We start from the raw sequence: 21,550 nt of genomic DNA, 5'->3' as shown, positions 1-21,550 counted from the left end.
GTAATGTTCGAAAATACCAACTGACATAAAATGCAATAATAAACTATTTACAGACGCCTAGAAATTCAATATTCTTGAAACATAATTCCTTCGTGTAATCTAGAATTTGTTCTAGAAATATTGGAAGTCTTACCAAACTGAATCTCGTAGGTAATTTAGTTCTTGACTAACATCTAGAATTACTAGATTTGTATAATTAGTTAAACCACGGTCATTCAACCTAGAACGCACGTGTCCTAAACAAGATCCAATTCTAATTTTTCTGGTAGGATTATGTAATTTACATGTCCTATTGGGATAATTATTTACATCTGGTTTTAATTACTGCGGATTTTAGATTATATCACTCAAGATAATTGCGTCTGCATGTGTTATTGTTATGATGGCAAATATACAAAGGCTGTACAGAGGTGTAAATTCTTCAACAAGACTGACTTAAAAATGGTCAATAGTAAGCACATCAACAAGTTCTTTATTAATCAAAAATGTAACCTAATAAGAATGAGCTCATGTAGTCTGTCAGTGCTCAAGGATCCTTATCACTCGATCCCTGTCGGCTTCTCTTTATGTAGAATCTTATAAAAATTAGAACGATTTCCACACCGCATTTCTGCATATTAGTAATTATATGTTGTGTCTCCCTTTCCGAAAATTTCACCTTTAGTCACTGTTGTCTATTGTAATACAAAAATCCTTTACACCCTTATTCCCGTCTACTATAATGACAACAAAAATTTGATCACGTGATGTATTTAGATACACAACATTCATATCCTAATGAATCGATACTATAATATTAAATAGAAAAATGCAACAACCATAACATCCCGCCGAATCTTCGAATCAATTTCATAACATTTAATAAAATGAGCATAAACGTAACTGTTAAGGATAACTTTAATATATGAAACAGGTTTTCGTCTTGTTAGTGGCCCCTATAATACTCACCGTTGCCAAAGTGGTGAGTGCACAAGATAAACATCTGATATTGCTTCACAGTAATACAACGGTACTTACGTTTAAGAGAAAAATACCTTCGTCCATATATTTGCGAAAGGTAAAAAGACAACAAAATTTATTGATGTTTAACAAGTCTTAACAAAAATCTAAATTAAATACAACCTATAAATTATCCAGGAATACTGTATAGCTGTATTTATTTTAAATAAACTGCTCTTTTCACTGTATTTATCATCTCCATTCAATGGTTGTCTGGTAGAGATCGCCTCGAGCGATAAGACCGCCATTTGTACCACTCGAGGTTTATATTATTTCCACCATATGTATACATATTTGTTTTGTTTTTTTATTATTGGTGTACAATAAAATTTTAATTAAATAAATAATATAACTTGGCCAGGACAATAAAAGACTTGCTTCGACGGCGCCACTCTTGCTTTTTAGTTTTAAAGGTAACGTTGTGAGTATAAGAAATGAATATCATATTTTACCACAACATGGCGAGGATGTTCATTTGCTTGTTAGCCTATAGAAACAGTCCTACAAGGGTTACGGTTGCATGTACTTGCGCACCCCTCGACCTTCGATATTAGGGAAGAAGAATCGAATAGCGGGGCTTTAGACAGTAGGATAGATTTTACCAGCGAGTCCGACGGGAATCCGTAAACGAATTGCCTGGAGTAAAAACTCACCGACTTAACCTACTATATTAGATTAAGTCTAGACAGATATGTTTGGTTGTTTACCTTATCCATCAAAATTTAACAATAATAGCTAGATACGATCTACATGGATTACCAACTGATTTAAAATCTATTAGTCGAGACAAACATGATTAGACTTAATATTTGTTAACCTCCTTATGCAATTAACGGGTAAATGATAACTTCATTGTGATTGGACAGATTTTAATCTACGTTTTTGATTTTTTTCCTTGTTTGATTTATCGGAGACGATGTGTCTGGCGTGGATACAACTCTTATAATCAGTGTCTTAGTCATACCGATGTATCATCGTATTCCGACTAAAAAGTTAAAGTTATTAAATCATTAGCTTCTGCTCGCGGCTTCGCACATGTGAAGGAGTTTTCCGGAATAATTTTTCGACTTACTTGATATGACGTAATATTATGACCAAATTACATAAAATCATTATAAATTGTAGCCTATGTGTTATTCTGACGTATAACCAATATTACTGTAAAGTTTCATCCAAATCCGTTTAGTACTTTTTTCGTGAAAAAGGAACAAACATACATCCATACATCCATCCTCTCAAACTTTCGCATTTATAATATTAGTAGGATTATAAAATCTAGAGCAAATCCGTTATCTAGAAACGTATTTTTTTAATACGAGCCCGGAAATTTTTATACTATAAATAATGGTAGGTAGAGGGTCCAGACAGTGTCCATTAACTAGAGACGTTCACCTCTCGTCAGTCAACAATTATATCATCATCATCAGCCCTGTATTATATACTGTCCCACTGTTGGGCATGGGCCTACTCTACTACTGAGAGGGATTAGGTTTTAGTCCACCACGCTGGCCTAGTGCGGACAATTATATCAGCCTGGTTGAAATGTTAATTGGTATATCGACGCGAACCGATTATACCTCAACAGCATTATTATAATTTTAACAAACACTGTCTACAGTATTGTTTGTTTGATGGCAGATATGATTGTACAGGCACCTACCCAGTCAGATTATGCAGGTGAGATTCTTATCACATTATCAGAAGTCTTAATCTTATCCCACTACAATGTGGGGTCGACGCAAATTCTCATACGCATTGTATATTGGACTTGACTATATTCTATACAGCCGAGTGCTCACTACCTGATATCAAACGCTTGACTCTGGAGGATCCATTCATCAACTATTCATATCATCACGAATAAAGGTGCACCCAGAGCATTCACTTTCAACCATGTGTTCAGTCTCATGATATAATAGGGAGCGATCGTATACCCATACAAATTCCAGACTCTTGATAGTGAGCAGAAACACACAAATATATCTGCCCAAAACGAGATGCGAACCCTAGAACGGTGTTGTACCGCGCACGTAAAACAACTAAACCACCGAAGCAGTCTTTAAATAATAATATTATTTTCTGCGTAACTCAAAACAAACAATTCTATTGCGCATGAGTACTTTTCAAGGTAACCCGTTTTTACTACTTTGATTTAAGTAAAGATAGTTTGATGTCAAGAACCTTGTTTGCATTAAGGTCGTCTAGTTGAATAAGAAAATCTCTTCTTCAGTTAACCTGTTAGTGAATTGTAATCATTTTAAATTTTATGTAGCTTTGGTCTTGTGGCACCGTATAGATCAGTGGACTAGGAGGTACTTGGTACGTATTCCAGGTCAGGGAAAGTGTGAATTCTCATTGTATTACCTATGTCATGTTATGTACAAGTTGCCCATAAGATCAATCCTATAAAGATTTTGTGCTCAATGATTCGCTTGGAGTCTGTATATGTGCAGATTAATGGCAATAGACTTGTCCTTTATAACACTGGAGAAAACACATCTGGTAAAATGTGGAAACACTCAAATAACATACAATTCTACCTGCCCCAAAAAAAGAAAAATACCGCAAGCTATCTTCGATATACATGTAATAGGTATGTATTGTACTAAGGCAATGAGTTTGTTTCCTCGATGCCGTGTCTTTGAAATGCCCATTGACATTGATTAATACCAACTTACACGTTTTGTGTTAGGCGAAATTCTTTGTTCATTCCTCTTTATTAATTGTTTTTTTTACGTTCATATTTTTTTTTATTTTCAGTGATTAAAAACATGCATATACATAAATAAATAAGCTAACGGTCCTGAAGCACAGTGACTATTGAACTGATTTTGAAGTGTGAGGCCACGGGTTTAATTTTCACACACCGTGTATAAATGTAAACCCATAAACTATATTAGTTTTGGATTAGCATGTTGCTAGGCTAACGTTCCTAATAACCAGAATACACGTTACACTTATTAACATAATTCATTGTCGAATTTAAATAATTCAATACAAATTGTCCACTAGCCTATTGTTTTATAGATGGAATAATAAGAAAATGCGGTCACACGAGCCCCTCGATAATAGCAATCAGACAATAATTATTATAATCTTAATACATTATTGTTGTGCGCTGTCTTATCTTGACGCGTGTTATTGATAAAAAATGTAGCTATAAAATTTTATCTGGTTAACGCCATGCAAATATCCAGTACACTGTTTAAGCATATGTTTTGTTTTATCTTTACTTGAGGAGCTTGGTAGCTATTTCACGAGCATGTCGCTCCGTACGTCTGCTTGCAGAGGTGTTCATTCACTTTTCACGATTTCAATTTTTTTTAATAAATCCGTAGCCCTTTCCTACGCAGGCACCGGCAAAAAATTATCTATAATTCCCACATTGAAACTCAAAGTATGAGGTCAACTCCGCGCATACTCCGACAAAACATGATCGTCTTCTCATAATATATAAGTTAGTTTATCTACGGCGATTAACAAATTTTCCACTTTACCTAAATTAAATAGTACATGTTAATACACTGGATTTGTATTCCGTATTTATTGATTTACGCGCATCGATACGCGTTTATTTCTAACAAACATTTAGTAATACAAATTTCTTTACAAAATTTCGCATTTAAAAATTATTAGTAAGTTATAGTTGAGTTATAGAGTTATTTTGAAGAGGATGGATGATGACTTACAAAGAGGATATATAAAGCGAGTGTAGACGGAAGAGCTGGTAGAGTTCGACCACACCGAACCTTCGAATGACAGATATCTGATATTCTTGCTAAAGGTAAGAACAAAAACACTCTGAACCGGCGGGAATGCATGCAAAGATTGATGAAGCGGAATAAGCAAAAGATGTGTACCAGAATCATGCAAACGATAGTTTCTACCTATCCCAATGGGATAGAGGCGTGATACTTTCTTTGTAAGTTGTAGCTGATAGAGTGATATCAGTTCGTTTTGTCTACAATATAAATCAGCCGGTTCAAACTGGATGCTAGCACATTTACAGATAACCATAGTGAAGACGTTCAACAATTGTTTCATACTGTAGATCAAAAATTACACAATCCTATTATTTCCTTACATATATGTACTTAATTTGTCTGTTATTTAGGTTCCTCAAGCATAAGATGTACCAGCTACGTTGAAAGTGACCAGCTAAGTTGAAATAACACTTATCGTACTTTCAAATAAAATACAAAAAGCAACGAACACATCATATTCTTAGCCGTCTCTAATTATTTCTTATTTCTATGTAACTTAATAATTCGGTACAATTATTTGACCCAATCTTATACAAGGTGTACTCCATGTTCTGTTTTATTTCGTGTATTGGAGCAATAAAGCGAGACTTACACGACTTATTTATTTCATATTGTAACAGACTTAGTTGCTCTTTTGGGAAAATACGCACGAATCTCTAGTAATTTTCTTGTGAAGATATTAGTTGGCTATGTTATAATATAGTTTAAGTATAACTGAAGTTACTTGTGTTCACATAAGAGGCAATATTTTAAGTAATAAATCGTGATAAATTCAAAATATTGTTAATATTCTAATTATGATTCTTCGGAATCTTTGAATTTCCTGTTTAGTGAGATCCTAATTTTTTTGTACTCAGTATTACTTGTCGCTGAGACTTCATCTGTTATAGCATCTTTTAGGGACTAAAGATTTTTGAAAAATCCAATTCTACAAATTTTATAATCCTAAGTACAATTCTAGTACATGTCAATTGGAACCACTATAAAATATAATCCCTCTTAGAAGTAGGAGGCCCATGCCCAGCAGTAGGACAGTATTATATATAAAATAGGATTATCAAATTAAGAACTAACAGAGCAAAGGTTTCAGTCGCTTTCATACTTTCCCTTTGGGATTTATAATGGAGACCAAAGGAATCCCAAAGGTTTCGTCTATTTAAGGATACTTTGTCCCCTAACAACATTTCTCGAAATAGTAAAGTGAAATCACCAGGATCTTTCACAAACAGATCAGAATCACTTTTCTTGCCATGATAAAATGACAATAAAAATAATTTCAAGTGCAATTTGATACAAATTTAATTACCAATGAGATACATTAGCCACGTTGCTTTTCTCTACCGTTTTGACAATGCTGAACTTTCTTACAGGATATACCTACAGGGGACCACGAAATGTTGCTCGGCAAAGACTCAATTTTAATAATTTTATGATCTATCACCATTACTACAACAACATATAATCCATCCTTCGATATTGGACACAGACTTAGCTGTGACGTAAGATAATCTTTATTGGCCCAATAAATATAATATAAGAACGATACGACTAGGATCAAATATTTCAACAATAAAAAATAGCTAATTTTTAATTATAAGTACAGGCTATCATATAGTTATAGGATTGTAATTGCGGACTCTTCTCAGGTTTTGTCACACGATTTTCACCCCATCTATGTTCCTAATGGGGAGCAATTATGAACTCTATTTACCAAACCACATATCAAGTCCCAAGAAATTTCCTTTGAAGACAGTGAATATATATTAATGACGAGAATATTTTAGAATACACTTACCTATAGCCTATCATGTTTAAGTAGGTAATCAGTACTAAAAAGATAAAGTTTGACCTACGGCCTCAATTACAATATCATGATAATTTGACCAAAAAAGGCGAAATATTTACAAGCAAAATAACTCCCGAATCATCGGCGAATCGGTTATAATTAAATATCATAGTACGGTATAGGTTATAATGAATATTGGTAAAAAAATATGTTCGTATATTAAAAAGACTTACCACGGATGAAATATAATGAGGACCGACCGACGGTCAACTCCCCACCACACTGAATATCTATGTCATATAAATGTTGATACGATAATCTATCAATACATAAAGATATACGAATTAACTTGCAATCAGCGGTATGTTTAGATAAATGATAATTGTACTTAAACTGGCCATAAACAAATAAGCGAACGTTTCGGGTTCCGTGTCAAAAGGTATTTATTCAATTAAGGTCCAGGTTTGCTTCGTTTATAAAATAATTTACGATTGTAATTACTATTAGCTTGATGTTAGTGGTTTGTAATATTTTTTTTGTTTTTATTACAAAACAATTCTAGCATTCCCTTATTAAAACCTTTACAAGATTCGCTTTTTAATTTGAATTATATTTTATTAAATTTAAATTTAAGGTTGTTCGATTGTAAGCCTGCGTCATGGATATGTGCGATATTCTTACATTCCGTTTTTGTTTTCGTCCACGGAACTCTAAAAATATTGTAATTTGTATATGAAAAAGACAATTTTTAATTTCCATCCATCATAAGAATATAAATACAAATTGTGCGAAGGATAATTTCCAAATACACTGCCTAATTCAAGCTTAAAAAAAACTTTATTAATATATAAATAAAACAAATTAAATAAATTACTGATTCATTAATATATCAAGTTCCAATAAAAATACAGGAAAGTAATTTTGATATCCTTCAGACGTTTCCATGGAATGCTTGCACACTAAAAGGAATCCAATAGGAATCCGTAGAATAAATTTCCTTTGAATTCGTTTCAAAAAGTTGTACAAACGAACGCTCAGTAATAGCATTACTTTACAAGCTTTCCCATTTCCGAAGCGCAAACTGAACATCTCACCCGAACCGCGCTCTTACGAATATCCGTATACTAATATTGCACAGCATTTCAATCTAACACTCTTCGGTTTGGGTTTTATTGGATTTGCGACGATGCGTTTTGTTGATAGCTGTATGTAGATAGGAAGACTAGCTTTTGCTCTCGGTTTTTTTTCGTATAAACAAATATAATAATAATAATAATAATATCGGCCTTGTATTATATACTATCCCACTGCTGAGCAAAGCCCTCCTCTAATATCGAGACGGATTAGGCCTAGTCCACCACGTTGGCCTAGTGCGGATTGGTAGACTTCACACACCCTCAAAATTTCTATAGAGAACTTCTCAAGTTTCCTCACGATTTTCTCCTTCACCATTTAAGTAGCGATAATTCACAAAGAATACACACATAACTTTAGAAAAGTTAGAGGTGTGTGCCCTTGGGATTTGAACCTGCGGACATTCGTGTCGCCAGTCCATTTCACACACAACTAGGCTATCGACGCGTAGACAGATATGTAGGTATGAGTTAAAAAATCAAAATTAGCCACTGCAATGGTTTTAAGCATTCTTCACACCAAACACCACAATCGGTTTCATCTTTTAAAGCAGAGATAGATTTACGTTGTATTTTAATACGTGTTAATTATGTTTTTGGTATTTCGTTATTCAGTTGACACAAGTTTGACGACTAACTAACTAAGCTAGCGCTGCTAGTCTTGTATTTTAGCGCCATTGTTTCGTTTGGAGTGACATTATCTTATTAACACTTGCTAGTTTGTCACTTGAGTCACGACTAATAGCGTTAAACAGTTAACTTTACGACAGTACTATTCACAATGTATGTTGTTTGCTGTGTAATTTCTGCAAATATTAATTATCTACCTAAAAATAGAACAGTATTAAACTATTCCTTGTACATTGAATTATTTTCGGAACGTAACGCCACTACAATGCAATTGATTTTATTTTAATTTGTCTTTTTTATTGCTTTGAATGACGAGATGTACCTACTTGCCGTTCACCTGATGGTAAGCGATACGACCGCCCATAATTAGTAATAACACCAATCAATACCTTGATTTACAAAGTACTGTTTGGTATTCCACCACGCTCGCCATCCTAAGAGATGAGATGTTATGTCTTATTATGTCCAGTAGTTACACAGGCTACAATGTTGTTCAAACCGGAACACAACAGTGACTACTCACTGCTGGCACCTACCCAGTCGGACTCTCACATATGAGAGACCAGTCACCAGTATCTTAACAGCCATTTGTAATTTGTAATATTTCAATGTTTCTTCACCGGTTCTTTATTGCATTCTTTGTCAATCCGTATTGCGGCTGTAGCTAAGATGAATAAAAATGTTTGGGAAAAACATATTATTTTCACTACAAACTTATCTCTAGAATATGTCATTCATATACCTTTTTTATTTTCTATTGCTTGTAGATAAGCGTCTTAGCAACGGCACCCAGTACTGTTTTGAAAAAAATATTAAATATAAAGAGATTCTACACAGAGATTATTCGGAATAAATTAAATTCATCAAATGTATAAGTGTACATATACCTCGAAACGTTAAAATACTGGCAGCATTTACCTCAAGTTTCACTAAGATAGAATTGAAAACGGAAGGCGAAACTTTAACTCGAATCACGAACATACGTCAATTTTAAGTTTAAGGAGACAGTTTTAGTTTTCGTACAGTTATTTTAACTGTTTTTAGAAAATAGGAATTTATGGTAAATGAGAAGAACATTTTTGTATAAAAGTACTTCCTGAAGTTTGAATTTCGAATGCGCTCGTTATCTCAAGACGGTAGATTTTTAATCTTATAATACCAAATAATCACAGGTAGCACTTCAAATCGTAACACAGAAGTATTTGCATTTCGCTGTTTGGTGGCAGAAACATACAATGCGATAATATGTACCTGAATTTACTGACGCTAGGATTTTTCGATATAAAACCAATTTTCGGATTTTATCTGAGTTTTTGAGATTATTTTTATGTTTTGAATCATTTTGTCCCAACGTTCCTAAGGCTACAACCTTCATGGTCATGGCGCGGACTGAGGTGTAGGAAGTCCGAAATTAGCTCTTGACAATCCTATTTATGTATACAGAATAGGTAATACGGTAGGATTTAGGATTGTATTTGTATCCGTCCGGATAGCGACCTCTGTACACAAGGTGCAAAATCCGCCATAGTGGCCTACGTGTGTCGCGGTTTTAAACAGGCCGGCATAATTATGTCGACTGGCGAGGAATCATCTCTTTTATCAAGAAAACTGCTATACGTCTAAGCAAAATAAAATAAGCTTCTTTTACGATGTGTAAAATATGCTTTGTTTAACCTAAATACACGTGCCATTTGCAGTCGCACAGTGCCGTTGCAGTAAAAACACTTTAAATTTTCTTGATAAATAAGACATATTATGTTTTATGTCCAGATGTTTAATGTCTAAGGAACTTATATTTTGTAAAATTTAGGATAAGTGACAGATTACATTGAAATTACGCCTATATCTATATAGTTTCGTATTTTTAAACGGTAAAATGTACGCCAATAAATATGATCATTTATTGATTTAACTGCAGTTATAGTAATGCTCCTTAGCATCGATTATAATTTATCGATAATGAAAATAAAATAAATTGAATATAAATAATTATTTCAAATAAAAAATTCATGTATACCTTAAAACAGCTATAAACAAATATAAACATAACATATTACTCCTTGCTAATATTTTTAAAATATTATTAGTTAAATACTATTTATTAGCTCAAACATTTTTTTAATCGATAAAAACTGTAAAAATAATCGATACAAATCACACAAAATAGACAAATTCTGTTGAAAAAAATGGAAAAAATATTCTCATTTTACATGCTATTTGAAATTTTAATTTGCATCATTTTGTACCGACCGCTGTGTTAAAATAAATGATAATTGTATAAATAACTTACAATGCAGGACGCACATTCATTGCGTCCATCAAATAATATATTTGGAACACGAGAGCAATTAAAACAAACCGTGTCGTGATGGTGTTAAATTAATCAAGTGCGATAATATATCATGTAGGTAAGTGAAAAAGTATTTTTTGCAACGAAGGTGTATAATTATGCATAAACTACACTCTTTCCTTTATAAAACGTCGCATGAATGAAAATATGATAAATAAATGACACTCAACAGTCAACCTTTGATCTCAAAAAATGTGTTTCCAACTCAAATAAGAAACAAACATTTGTAAATCGTAGAAATATTTGTTGATTTTATTTACCGTACAAACATTTAAACAATGCTGAAATCTTACACTTTGCAGGTGGTAGGATATATGTTATATCCGCCCGGATAGCGACCACCAAACAAGGTGTTACAACCCGCCATAGTGGCCCACGTGTGTCACGTTCCAGGGGCAACCTGTGTATATCCGGTTCCAACAGGCTGGCATAATTGTGTCGACTGTCGAGGGGTAATCATCTCTCGTCAGTCGACAATCTATTGGACCTACTCCACTTACCATCGGATCCAGTGGGGTAACTTTGCCTTGCCATTATAAAAACAACCTTCTCTATATGAAAGTAGAACTTAATTCTGTCATTTCCCAATGTAAAAATGTCACAATGCGTCAATTAATGGCATGCCTATATGCATATGTAAAGCAGTCAGTACTTGCGTCGTTGAATGCATTTTAACAGCCATTTAATGTTACGTCATCGTAATGTTTTGTACTCACGCGTGATTGGTTTGCAAATTTCATAAAAAAAAAATTGTAAGTTTTATGTGTTAAAATCATGGTTTAAAAGTTTGTTTGGGTTTAATTGCCTCGTGGCTTAGTTGTATTACGGTACGACTGCAGCACAGCGTGGGTTTGATTCTCGGGTCGGGCAAAGTCATATTGGTTTTTCTCGGTATCAGCCCGGAGTCTGGAATTTGTGCTCGATATGGCGATAGGCTCGCCCATCATGGGACGGAATACACACGGGAGTAAGTGGTGCTAGTTACACCTCTGCTTACCCCTTCGGAGATGAAAGGCGTGAGAGTGTTGTCTCGGTTTACTGAAAATACAATACCCCCATCTCAATTCTGAGGAATCAAGAAATGACAAAACAATTTTCATCTCTACTTACAAGTAGATACTTGCGATCGCCTTAATTCTTATCAACGAATTATAATTATGTATGAGATAAAAAGTATAGGAATTTCCAATTTCAAGATTAATTTCGAAGCTGTACGTATGTATAAAAATTGCATTTTAAATCAACCTTCATTCGATTGTATAAATTTTATAAATCAAACACATCCACAGCACAATATATTTTGGAATTTTTTTCTTCGAAAACATCCTGTATAAGTAATTAATAAAAAATAACAATAATTATTCTCATTTTTATTAAAATAAATATTCTAAAACCTAACATTCAAATACGCTAAGGAACAATCCAATCCCACTCAACACGTCAATATTGTGAAAAGTACAGTCGGGGTAAAATTACAAAACGTTAACACGATCCAAACGACGATATTACATTCAGTACAGTCACGATCACTACACGGCGTTGCGAACAGATCTCGAACGGAATTAATAATGAACCACACGTAACAATGTCGAACACTTTCACGTAATACTTATTACGTAGCATTACGTCTTACTATCACCTAACATAGTAGGAAATTGAAATAAAAGTATTTATCGGATTTTATCGCGAATTTTTATATTATAATTCTCTCCCAAATGTAAAAAATCCGAAAATAATTTTATTTCAATGTCTAACATTCGCGTAAACATAAGAAATCATTACATAATCGGTACAATAAATAATTTAATTTCGATTATTTAAATTGGCCTAAATTTCTTAAATAATTGTATACTGCAAAATAAGAATTGTTTAGATTAATTAATGTTTATACACGTACCTTGAAGGAATCCATTTTTAAAAGCAAATAATCACAATTTAATAAAATAACCAATTCACAACAAAGTTCTCCAAATATCACCCGTAATTCAAAGTCCAGTCGTTTATTTCAATCTAATCTCTGAAACCTTTATAAACTCTTACAGTTGCACCTTTCCAGTCAATAATGCGGGAATTATCTCATATCAATCTTTTATATGGTCTATCTCAAGTAGTCGTTATCTTAAGAACCTCTTATAACACAACAAGGTCTTGATATTTTGTAAATATGCTTGAATGAGATAGTAAATATCCAGATATTATGTTTTTTAACCATTCACCAATTTGTCAGCAAAAATTCATCAGACGCCATTAAAGTATTAAAAGTGTAAACACGCAAGCCGGAAAACCGTAATTTTACTGATTGACACACGACAATTACTAGACAGTTACGTTTCAAAGAAACTACAGGAATACACAGAGAATGTGTCTACTTGCTAGAAGATAGACGACTGAGTACTAGGACAACATAAAAGTGACGGAACTAATCTTTAAACACATTTTCAAATGTTGAAATAAAACTATTTTACTCCGGGACTCCGCCCGTTGACCATAAAGGTTGTAAAGTCTTCGAAACATCGGGACAAAATAATATAAAAACCGTGATAAATTTATATCAATGTCCATTCGCGTAAACATAAGAAATCTTTATATTTTCAAACAACTGATCCTAAAGATAGTACTAACCGAGCCAATTAAATTATCTGTTGACGCCTTATGTTAACTCCGCATACAACGTTACAAAACGCAAACTTATTGTAACGCAAATCTTGTTCGATAATTCGTCATTGACCCGAACACCGGTGAAATTTAATTTCCTCCACGAGTTTAGTTAAGCAATGAAGTTCGCTTCGCCAATTTGACAAGGAGGCCGAGTTTGCACAAAGTAGGTCAGTGAGAAGTAAATCCCGGCTCCCCGCTGCTTAATTATATAATGAATAAACAAGATTCCCACACGGATGCTGTGATTCTTTTCAGCTGAGTAAATAATATTGTTTTCCTTGTATTTTATGTTGTCCTAGTTAACTCGTCATGGTGTAACATCTACAAATAAGGTCTGCTGAATCTATCAAAAGATTAATATCAAAAACCAAAATAGATTTCATACTAATATTCACGTGAACATATTTCAAACATTTTTTGCTATATAGCCACTGACTGATATAGAATAGGTTTTTTCAAATCCATTATATACTTCAACAACACCTCAGACAATATAAAAGATGACGGGATTTTGTAATCATAATTAATCGTGTTAACTATGCGTATTATAAGTTGATTATCAGACTAGCGCACCGATTCGCTCCTGTGAAAAAATAAATATTTTCCCGGGATAAAGTTTTATCCATAGCATTCACAAGTGATGTAGCTTCCTATCAGTGAAAGAATTTTCAAAATCGGATCAGTATTTCCAAAGAATAACCCCCGCAATCCTAAAAACTTTTCCTCTTCATAATAGTATATATTATTATAAGAAAATACTCAATTATCACAGCATCTATATGCAAGTAATCTTTGTCGCAGTAACTGCCCAGAGACTTGTTCAACCTCTTTTCCTTTGCATAATCGATGCATACATGTGGCCTTACAAGACCACGTCTTTACCGCAACTTCCATCTCAGAGCCGAAAAGTTTACAAGTTTGCACCTTCGCTACATATTTTATACAGAATAGTTAATGAACTCACGTATCCTCTGTTCCCACTTATAAGATATACGTATATTCTATAGACATGAACGTCAATATAAACTGTTCAAAATTTGGAGTTAGAACTAAAGATCGCTGTAACGCTAAAACATCAACCGTTGTCTAATCAAACTTAACATATACAGTGCTCACGCGTTTCAAAAGAGTATTAGTAAAATGGCAACCAATACCGGATTGTACACTTCATTGAACTATGTTCGCAACGCCAGGTCTAGTACGTTATACATATATATCGATGCGCAATGCATGTAAAATCAAGCTGGAGCGTATTATAGCAATTATTCTAATTTTAAAAAAATTACCATCGGCATTATTATTAAATTCGATACGGAATCATTTTGAGAAGAAGACGTCACCTAGTTTGAAAGAAGTAATGTCAGAAACAAGAAATATTAAGACCACAAGTAATGTTAAGATATTAAAACAAAAGTATGAGATTATGTCCCTCGTAGTAAATACCCAATAATATGCTTAAAATATGACAGTTGCACGACAAAGCGACAGCTACGGTATTTTTATTGCTGTAGAAATGTGCATGAATATCATTTCTATCCGTAGTACGTTATATATTACATAATCAACACATCTGTCTAATTCATTTGACATCATCAAAGACTCACTTCTATTGACAATGATCTAATTGAAATTACGAATGTGATTGTCACGCGTTAGCTGATGATTTTTACATACAAAGACGGTTGTACTACGAATACAACTGATGATAACAATACATCAGCATAGTAATAGAAAAGAACCAAATATTGCTAAACTAAAATTTCTTTGATCTTACAGTTTCTAATATTTTTAGTTACAGAACGAAATGATAAAATAGGCCTAATGAAAATATTTGAAGACTTAAATTTTAACTTGTGACCAGCAATATCTATTAAAAAATACTTAATATTTAAAGGTAAGAAAGTAGTTATTATCACAATCATGTCACTATTTACTAAATAAATAATAATAAAAGAATAAAAAACCTTAATTTCTATATTTTAGAACATAACATACAATTAAAGCAGTAGATTTAATAACAATTTTACATTTTGCATGATATTTTTACACCCAGTAAAATGTATCATTGTAGCAATTAATTGTTAATTTAAAAAGTAACCTTGTAAACCGACATTCCAACTAAAACATACCATGCAAGACACGGTCATAACCCAACACACAATAATAAATTGTGCGTTGAGCAAATATTGGCCCTAATTTGTCAAATCAACTGGCGCTTCTCAGATAACAGCATAACAATCAATTACAACACACAAGTTGTCAAACTAGCTTACGTCAGAAGGCTCTCGAATATCCTAATGTTACAATTTCCGTGGCTTTGATGTATTAGCCAACCCTGATATATTTGAGTCTTCTGATAAACAGGGAAGTACATATTCTCCTTTCCCTAATTCTTTATCTATTCTTTAAGGCCGGTTGCAAGTCCATGATTCTTATGATATTGTGGTTGTTTATGGCACAGTGGATCACGGATGACCCAAATACTCTTTTTTTTTCTTTTTTATTGTCAAGAGAAACACCATCCAACACGCTGAATTACTAAGTATTCTTTGGTATTCCACTGCGCTCACCATCCTGGGACGTGAAATGTTAAGTCTCATTATGTCCAGTAGTTACACTGGTTAAAATGTCCTTCAAAATGGAAGACAACAGTGACGACATACTGCTGCTTGACGGCAGAAATTGACATTGCGGTGATAACACCAGATAAACACACACAACAACTTTTACCTTCTTATGATAAATAAAAAATACAGCAGTTCTGAACAAATATATTTTCTTTATCATGTTCAATATGGTTGGAGTTATAAATGCTGTAATTATGCATTACGTACCTAACTAAATAACGACCAATATGAACATGTTGCAAAATATACCATACGTTCGTCCCAAAAATCGTGTTCCATGATAGATGTTTTTAATTCAAAATATGGCGATTGCCTAAACGCAACCTAAAACGTCTCTCATTAATGGACATTATATTTCGTCTACAATCCACTTACCATCAGAGCCGTGGCCAAGACCCCTTATTACAATCGTTACATTAATAGAAAACCAAAAACTTCTATCTTACTGGTGGTAGGTCTCTCACGTGTGAAAGTCCGCCTGGGTAGAAACCACCGCAATATCTATTTCTGCCGCTAAGCAGCAGTTTGTAGTTACTGTTGTGTTCCGTTTTAAAGGACATTGTGGCCAGTGTTGGTATTGTAGTCAAGGTGTTGGATGGTGTTTCTACTGTTTATGGGCAGTCGTATCACTTACTATCAGGCGAACGACAAGTGCGTCTCGTCATTTAAAGCAATAAAAAAAATCTATAAGATTGACTGATTTTGATTTGAAGCAACATAATTATCACTGAGATATATTCCCATACATATTTTTGTTTTCTATTAGCATAAACAATTGTGTCAAGGCCTGTTGGCTATAGCTTCAGGTTGTCTAGTCATTTTGTAGTCAGAACAAAATTTTACAAAAAACACTCTTTTTCCTCAATCGGCCCGCTCTTAGTTCTCTATAATCAGTACAGATAACAAACCTTAAAACTTATTTATTGCTGCTAGCGATATGCAATAATATTGTGGTAACTATATTGTTAGCAGTATTAAGTAAAATATTAATTATTTTTAATATTATCAATCAAGTAAACGATACTTATATTATTCCCATTCCATTGGCTCCACCTGGACCACTGGGAATCAATGGTCTATCTTATTTGCCAACTTGATCAAAATGCTATTGATGCTGACCTACTCCTTACGCATCAGTGACCCGCAACGTTAGAATTATATTTAAAAAAAAATATATTTCCCTGTGGTAATTCCCTTAGGTACCCTTTAGTAATCTGTTTGTTGTTTTAATACAATTTTATTCCATGTTTATCGGTAATACTGGGAATTGGAAATTCTTATCTTAATGAGAATAGATCATTGGGTTTTTACATAATTCATTTCAAGCACGCAGCACACTATTAATATTTTAAAGTAATTTACAGCATTTATGTATAATAAACTAAGTTTTGCTCACGGCTCCTGCCGTGTTGAAACCTTCTCTTATACAAACAATAAACTGTGCAATTTTTCGAGATACAAAAATTATATTCCCTAATCCTGGGTAACATCACCTATGTGTTAAATGTCATTTAGATCATTTTTTTTAATAACATACAACCGCTAAGGAACGAAGAATAAAACTAACCAACTATAATAGTTCTTAGAATTTTGATAGTTATTTATAATGCGTGAACGTCTCCACACTATATTGTGCTTAATTTGCTGCGCTTAAGGCGATACCTCAAGGTCCATTTTCATACATTTTGTTTCACCTTTAATCTGGGTAACTAAACAAGTATTGGCAAGTAAAGAATTTAAATTCACCTCTAGTTAGTGATTAGTTCTCACAGTTGAAAGAAAAACGTAAAAATAATTAATAATCATGGATATTTCGGCCTTTAAAATTTCGTCATTTAAAATATCCATGATTATTAATTATTTTTACGTTTTTCTTTCAACTGCGAGAACTAATCACTAACTAGAGGTGAATTTAAATTCTTTACTTGCCAATACTTGTTTAGTTACCCAGATTAAAGGTGAAACAAAATGTATGAAAATGGAACTTGAGGTATCGCCTTAAGTTACTTTTAGTTTAAATTATGTGCATGTTCAGTTTTCCTAACTTGGGCTTACATTATAGCTATAAGTTATAATATTTAAATTATTGTAATCGTAGTGTTAAGTTTGCTGGAAAACCTAATAAATGAATAAATAAAGTACTTGTAAACATTTTTACCAGTACTTTCTATAAATAGTCGACATAGACGCGGCTGACCTTCGCAACCTCTCGAAAACCAGTTTGTCATCCTTGTTCGATTTAATTACATCGCGTGCGATTCAATTTTGACCCCTAAGACGCTGTACACTCTCTGTTTCCAAAAAAAGCATTGCCTGATGTAATTAGTGAATTGATTGAATTACTTAGTCTAAATATTCTGTTAAAAGGGGTTTCTGATGTTAAATTAAGTAAATTTTCCAGTTATACCAGCAACGGGATGACGAAGACTATAATTCATTATCGTTTTGGGAGAAAAGAATAATTCTTGTAGTATGATGTAAGAATAAATCTTAGAGAACTGGTAGTAGATCTCTTATACGCTGATGATAGGTCTGTCATATGTGAGGGTCCGCCTGAATAGATACCACCGCAATATCTGATTCTGCGGCCAAGCAGCAGTGTGTAGTCACTGTTGTGTTCCGGATAGAATATTGTAGCCAGTGGAACTATTGGACATAACAAGACTTAACATCTTACGTTTCAGAATAGCGAGCGCAGTGGAATACCAAACAATACGTTGTAATTCAAGTTCTTGGATGGTGTTTTTATTGTTTTTGACCAGTCGTATCGGTTACCGACAGGCGAACGGCAAGCTCGTCTCGTCTTTCAAAGGAACAAAAAAAAATTATATATAAATCATAATGCCTAATAATTTTAGTATTACTTACTAAATATAAACTATAGATTTGTATTTGATATAACTCAAGTAAATAGAAATTAAAGAAGGTGATAATACTTAAGATCTATCATCATAAACACCACCATCCAAACTCCAAATCTTTTTAGATATTGAAAAGTAATTTCGTGATTTTATTCCTCGATTAAGATAACCAAGTTGTAGTCCAATTAGATAATTGACTTGATAATGAGAGCAGACGTCCGTCCGAGCCCAACTCGCCGTTATTGAATTATCTACACAAAACAAAGCAAAATTCCAAATTGTAGAATGTCCTAATCTCTATTGAACGCTGTCATTAACTCCTGCCGTTGAAAATGTCCAAATTTGTTTAGTTAAATCAACCGTCAATTTATGTAAATTGTAGCCATTGGTTTTAGTAATTTGAAAAGGCAAGAAATGTTTCGAGGAATTAGGGATGATTGAAGCGTAAGGCCACATATTTATAATTCCATTTATAACCATTCTATAATCTGGATAACCAATATTATTCCTACTTCCTACTAATATTATAAATGGCAAAATTTGCGAGAATGTTCGTACATGTTTATTTTATAAGGTCATTTTGACATTGTGTTACTAAAGGAAACCACATACTTATCTTTGTCCCTGCAAACATTGTGCCAAAAATCATCCATGAATAATATTTTCATTAAATAACCGGTTTTAATTTCATGATTTTTTGGATAATTTTACCACGAATATATAGTGGCGTGTGCGTGAGTGTATTTCGGATTAAAAGTATAATGTTAGTGATGCGAAGAATTATCTTAGAGTAGTAGGCTGCATAAAATTTAAATTACGTATATTAATATTTATTTTGTTTCAAACTTACACTTTTTTATTTTACATCTTCAGTTCAAATACTTTATTGGATAGTGTTATTTTCTAGAGAAATATATCGTTTCATTTAATAAGTGAATATTAAAATTACTATATACACTCAATGCTCCTGCGTCAAAATATGAAAAACATGAATTGCATCAAACACCAATAAAAACGGACATATAGAGCGACATTGTTTTAAAAATACCACTAAGTCCCTTAAACAAAGATTAAAAAAAACACACTCAATAGTTTTTCATTAAGCTTCACACACTAATTAAGAAACCTTTGATTAATAATAATTACAGTACCCACTTCCCATTTTCATCACCTAAAGATTATTATTTTTTTTATTATTACTTGAAAACGTTCAATACACAACCGACGTAGACATTAACTGAATCAGTAATAAGTGGCGACATAATTCAAATTGTATACAGGATTTAATAACAGACGGAACAGGAAGCTCCCCGGACCTGTCGACAATGACCGAGAAGATTAATTCTCGAGTCCAAGGACATTGGGTAACAATGGGAATCCTATTAACTGATTCTTGCAGTAGATTAAACGAAGGTAGAGTTATATGTAGGTTTTATTCGTCACTGATCAAGTATGTTTGCTACCGAATGAGATAACATTTTCATTTATGGAATTCTGTTTCGTCAGTAAAGATTAAGATCTATGTTCTTAAAGTAAGTATTCTATTTTTAAATTTCAAAATTAATTTAATAAATTAAATAACGCCTTTATCTTTGAAGGTGTATGCAAAGATTGCTATCAGGGCACATATTTTCGTCCCATGATGTGATGGGGACAAGCCTATCGCTACATCGGACACAAATTGCAGACTCCGCGCTGATAATAAGTAGAAAAACTCATTATCATGAGCCCGACCCGGGATTCGAACCCAGAACTTCAGAGCAGGAGTCATACCGCGCTCTCAATGCAACTACTCTACCGAGACAATCGCGTTAGTCACATTCATTCATTCATTAGATAAATCGTTTTAATTTGTATTTATTCGTAGGTACTAACCTATTTACAATCATGTATATTCAGTAATATTTAAATATCTTTTTTTACATAAATTTTATTTAGTCCGTACATTTCTTAAAAATAAGTTAAAAACTTGAAAAAATTTGAAGGACAACCAGCGCTATAACTTCTATAACTTTATTCCTCAAAACTTGTAACAATCCGTAAATGTTACACTACTTTGAAATAATGATCCCTACCTACCATAATCTCTATTAGAATTGGCCTAAAACAGGAACATTGAACATAAACTAACCATTAATAATTTACGCATGACGTTTGATTATCTAATGTCTGAAGATTAGCAACCGTATTTTGAACCTTATCTCTTCAACATAAACTTGTAAATTCCTCATGCAATATTCAGTCAGTAATTTAGTGCAGTTTGCGATATCAACCTGTCTATTAAAGGTGGCATTCATTGTGAACGCCTTAACTAGAGTACAAAAGATAGTACCAACGTAGGTAACAACAGCATAAAAACTGGTTTGATCCAAAAAAAACTCGAGATTACAATCTACACGTAACATTTATGCATATTATGTATAATAATTTGTTGTTTCAAAATGATCTAATTTCGAAAAAACAAATTATTTTTTTAAAAAGGTTTAGGATTTCTTCCTAAACGTATTTTGGCCACGGCGGCCAATCTCAACGTATATTAGCTAAGTACACAGGAGATATTATAGTGACATTAATTCATTCATATTTCCTGATATCTTCCGTGAGTATAATTTTCTGTTAAAACCCAGTTATATTAATATCATTCAAATTATAAAAACGTTTAATTACACCAAACTGTTTCCCTTGATAAAATAATAAATATGACAAATCATTCCGGCGTAAGGACGGCGCCTGCACACCGGA

General features: G+C 33.2%; 1 protein-coding gene across 2 annotated transcripts in view; it reads right to left on the bottom strand.

Annotated features, from left to right (window-relative positions):
* The window catches only part of LOC115442150 (venom dipeptidyl peptidase 4), a 35,481-nt gene extending 22,754 nt beyond the window's left edge, over positions 1 to 12,727 (bottom strand). The window contains exon 1 of one of the 2 annotated variants that reach the window (XM_030167134.2): positions 12,560 to 12,727. The gene's annotated coding sequence lies outside the window, so the exon portion shown is untranslated. Of the gene's footprint in view, positions 1 to 6,782; positions 6,919 to 12,559 lie in introns of those variants that run through there. The other variant, XM_030167133.2, reaches the window with a different exon arrangement.
* Positions 12,728 to 21,550: the final 8,823 nt, after the last annotated feature.

Source organism: Manduca sexta, chromosome 22 (genome assembly GCF_014839805.1).
Source record: "Manduca sexta isolate Smith_Timp_Sample1 chromosome 22, JHU_Msex_v1.0, whole genome shotgun sequence".
Classification (NCBI taxonomy): domain Eukaryota; kingdom Metazoa; phylum Arthropoda; class Insecta; order Lepidoptera; family Sphingidae; genus Manduca; species Manduca sexta.
This window is presented reverse-complemented; position numbering and strand designations above follow the sequence as displayed.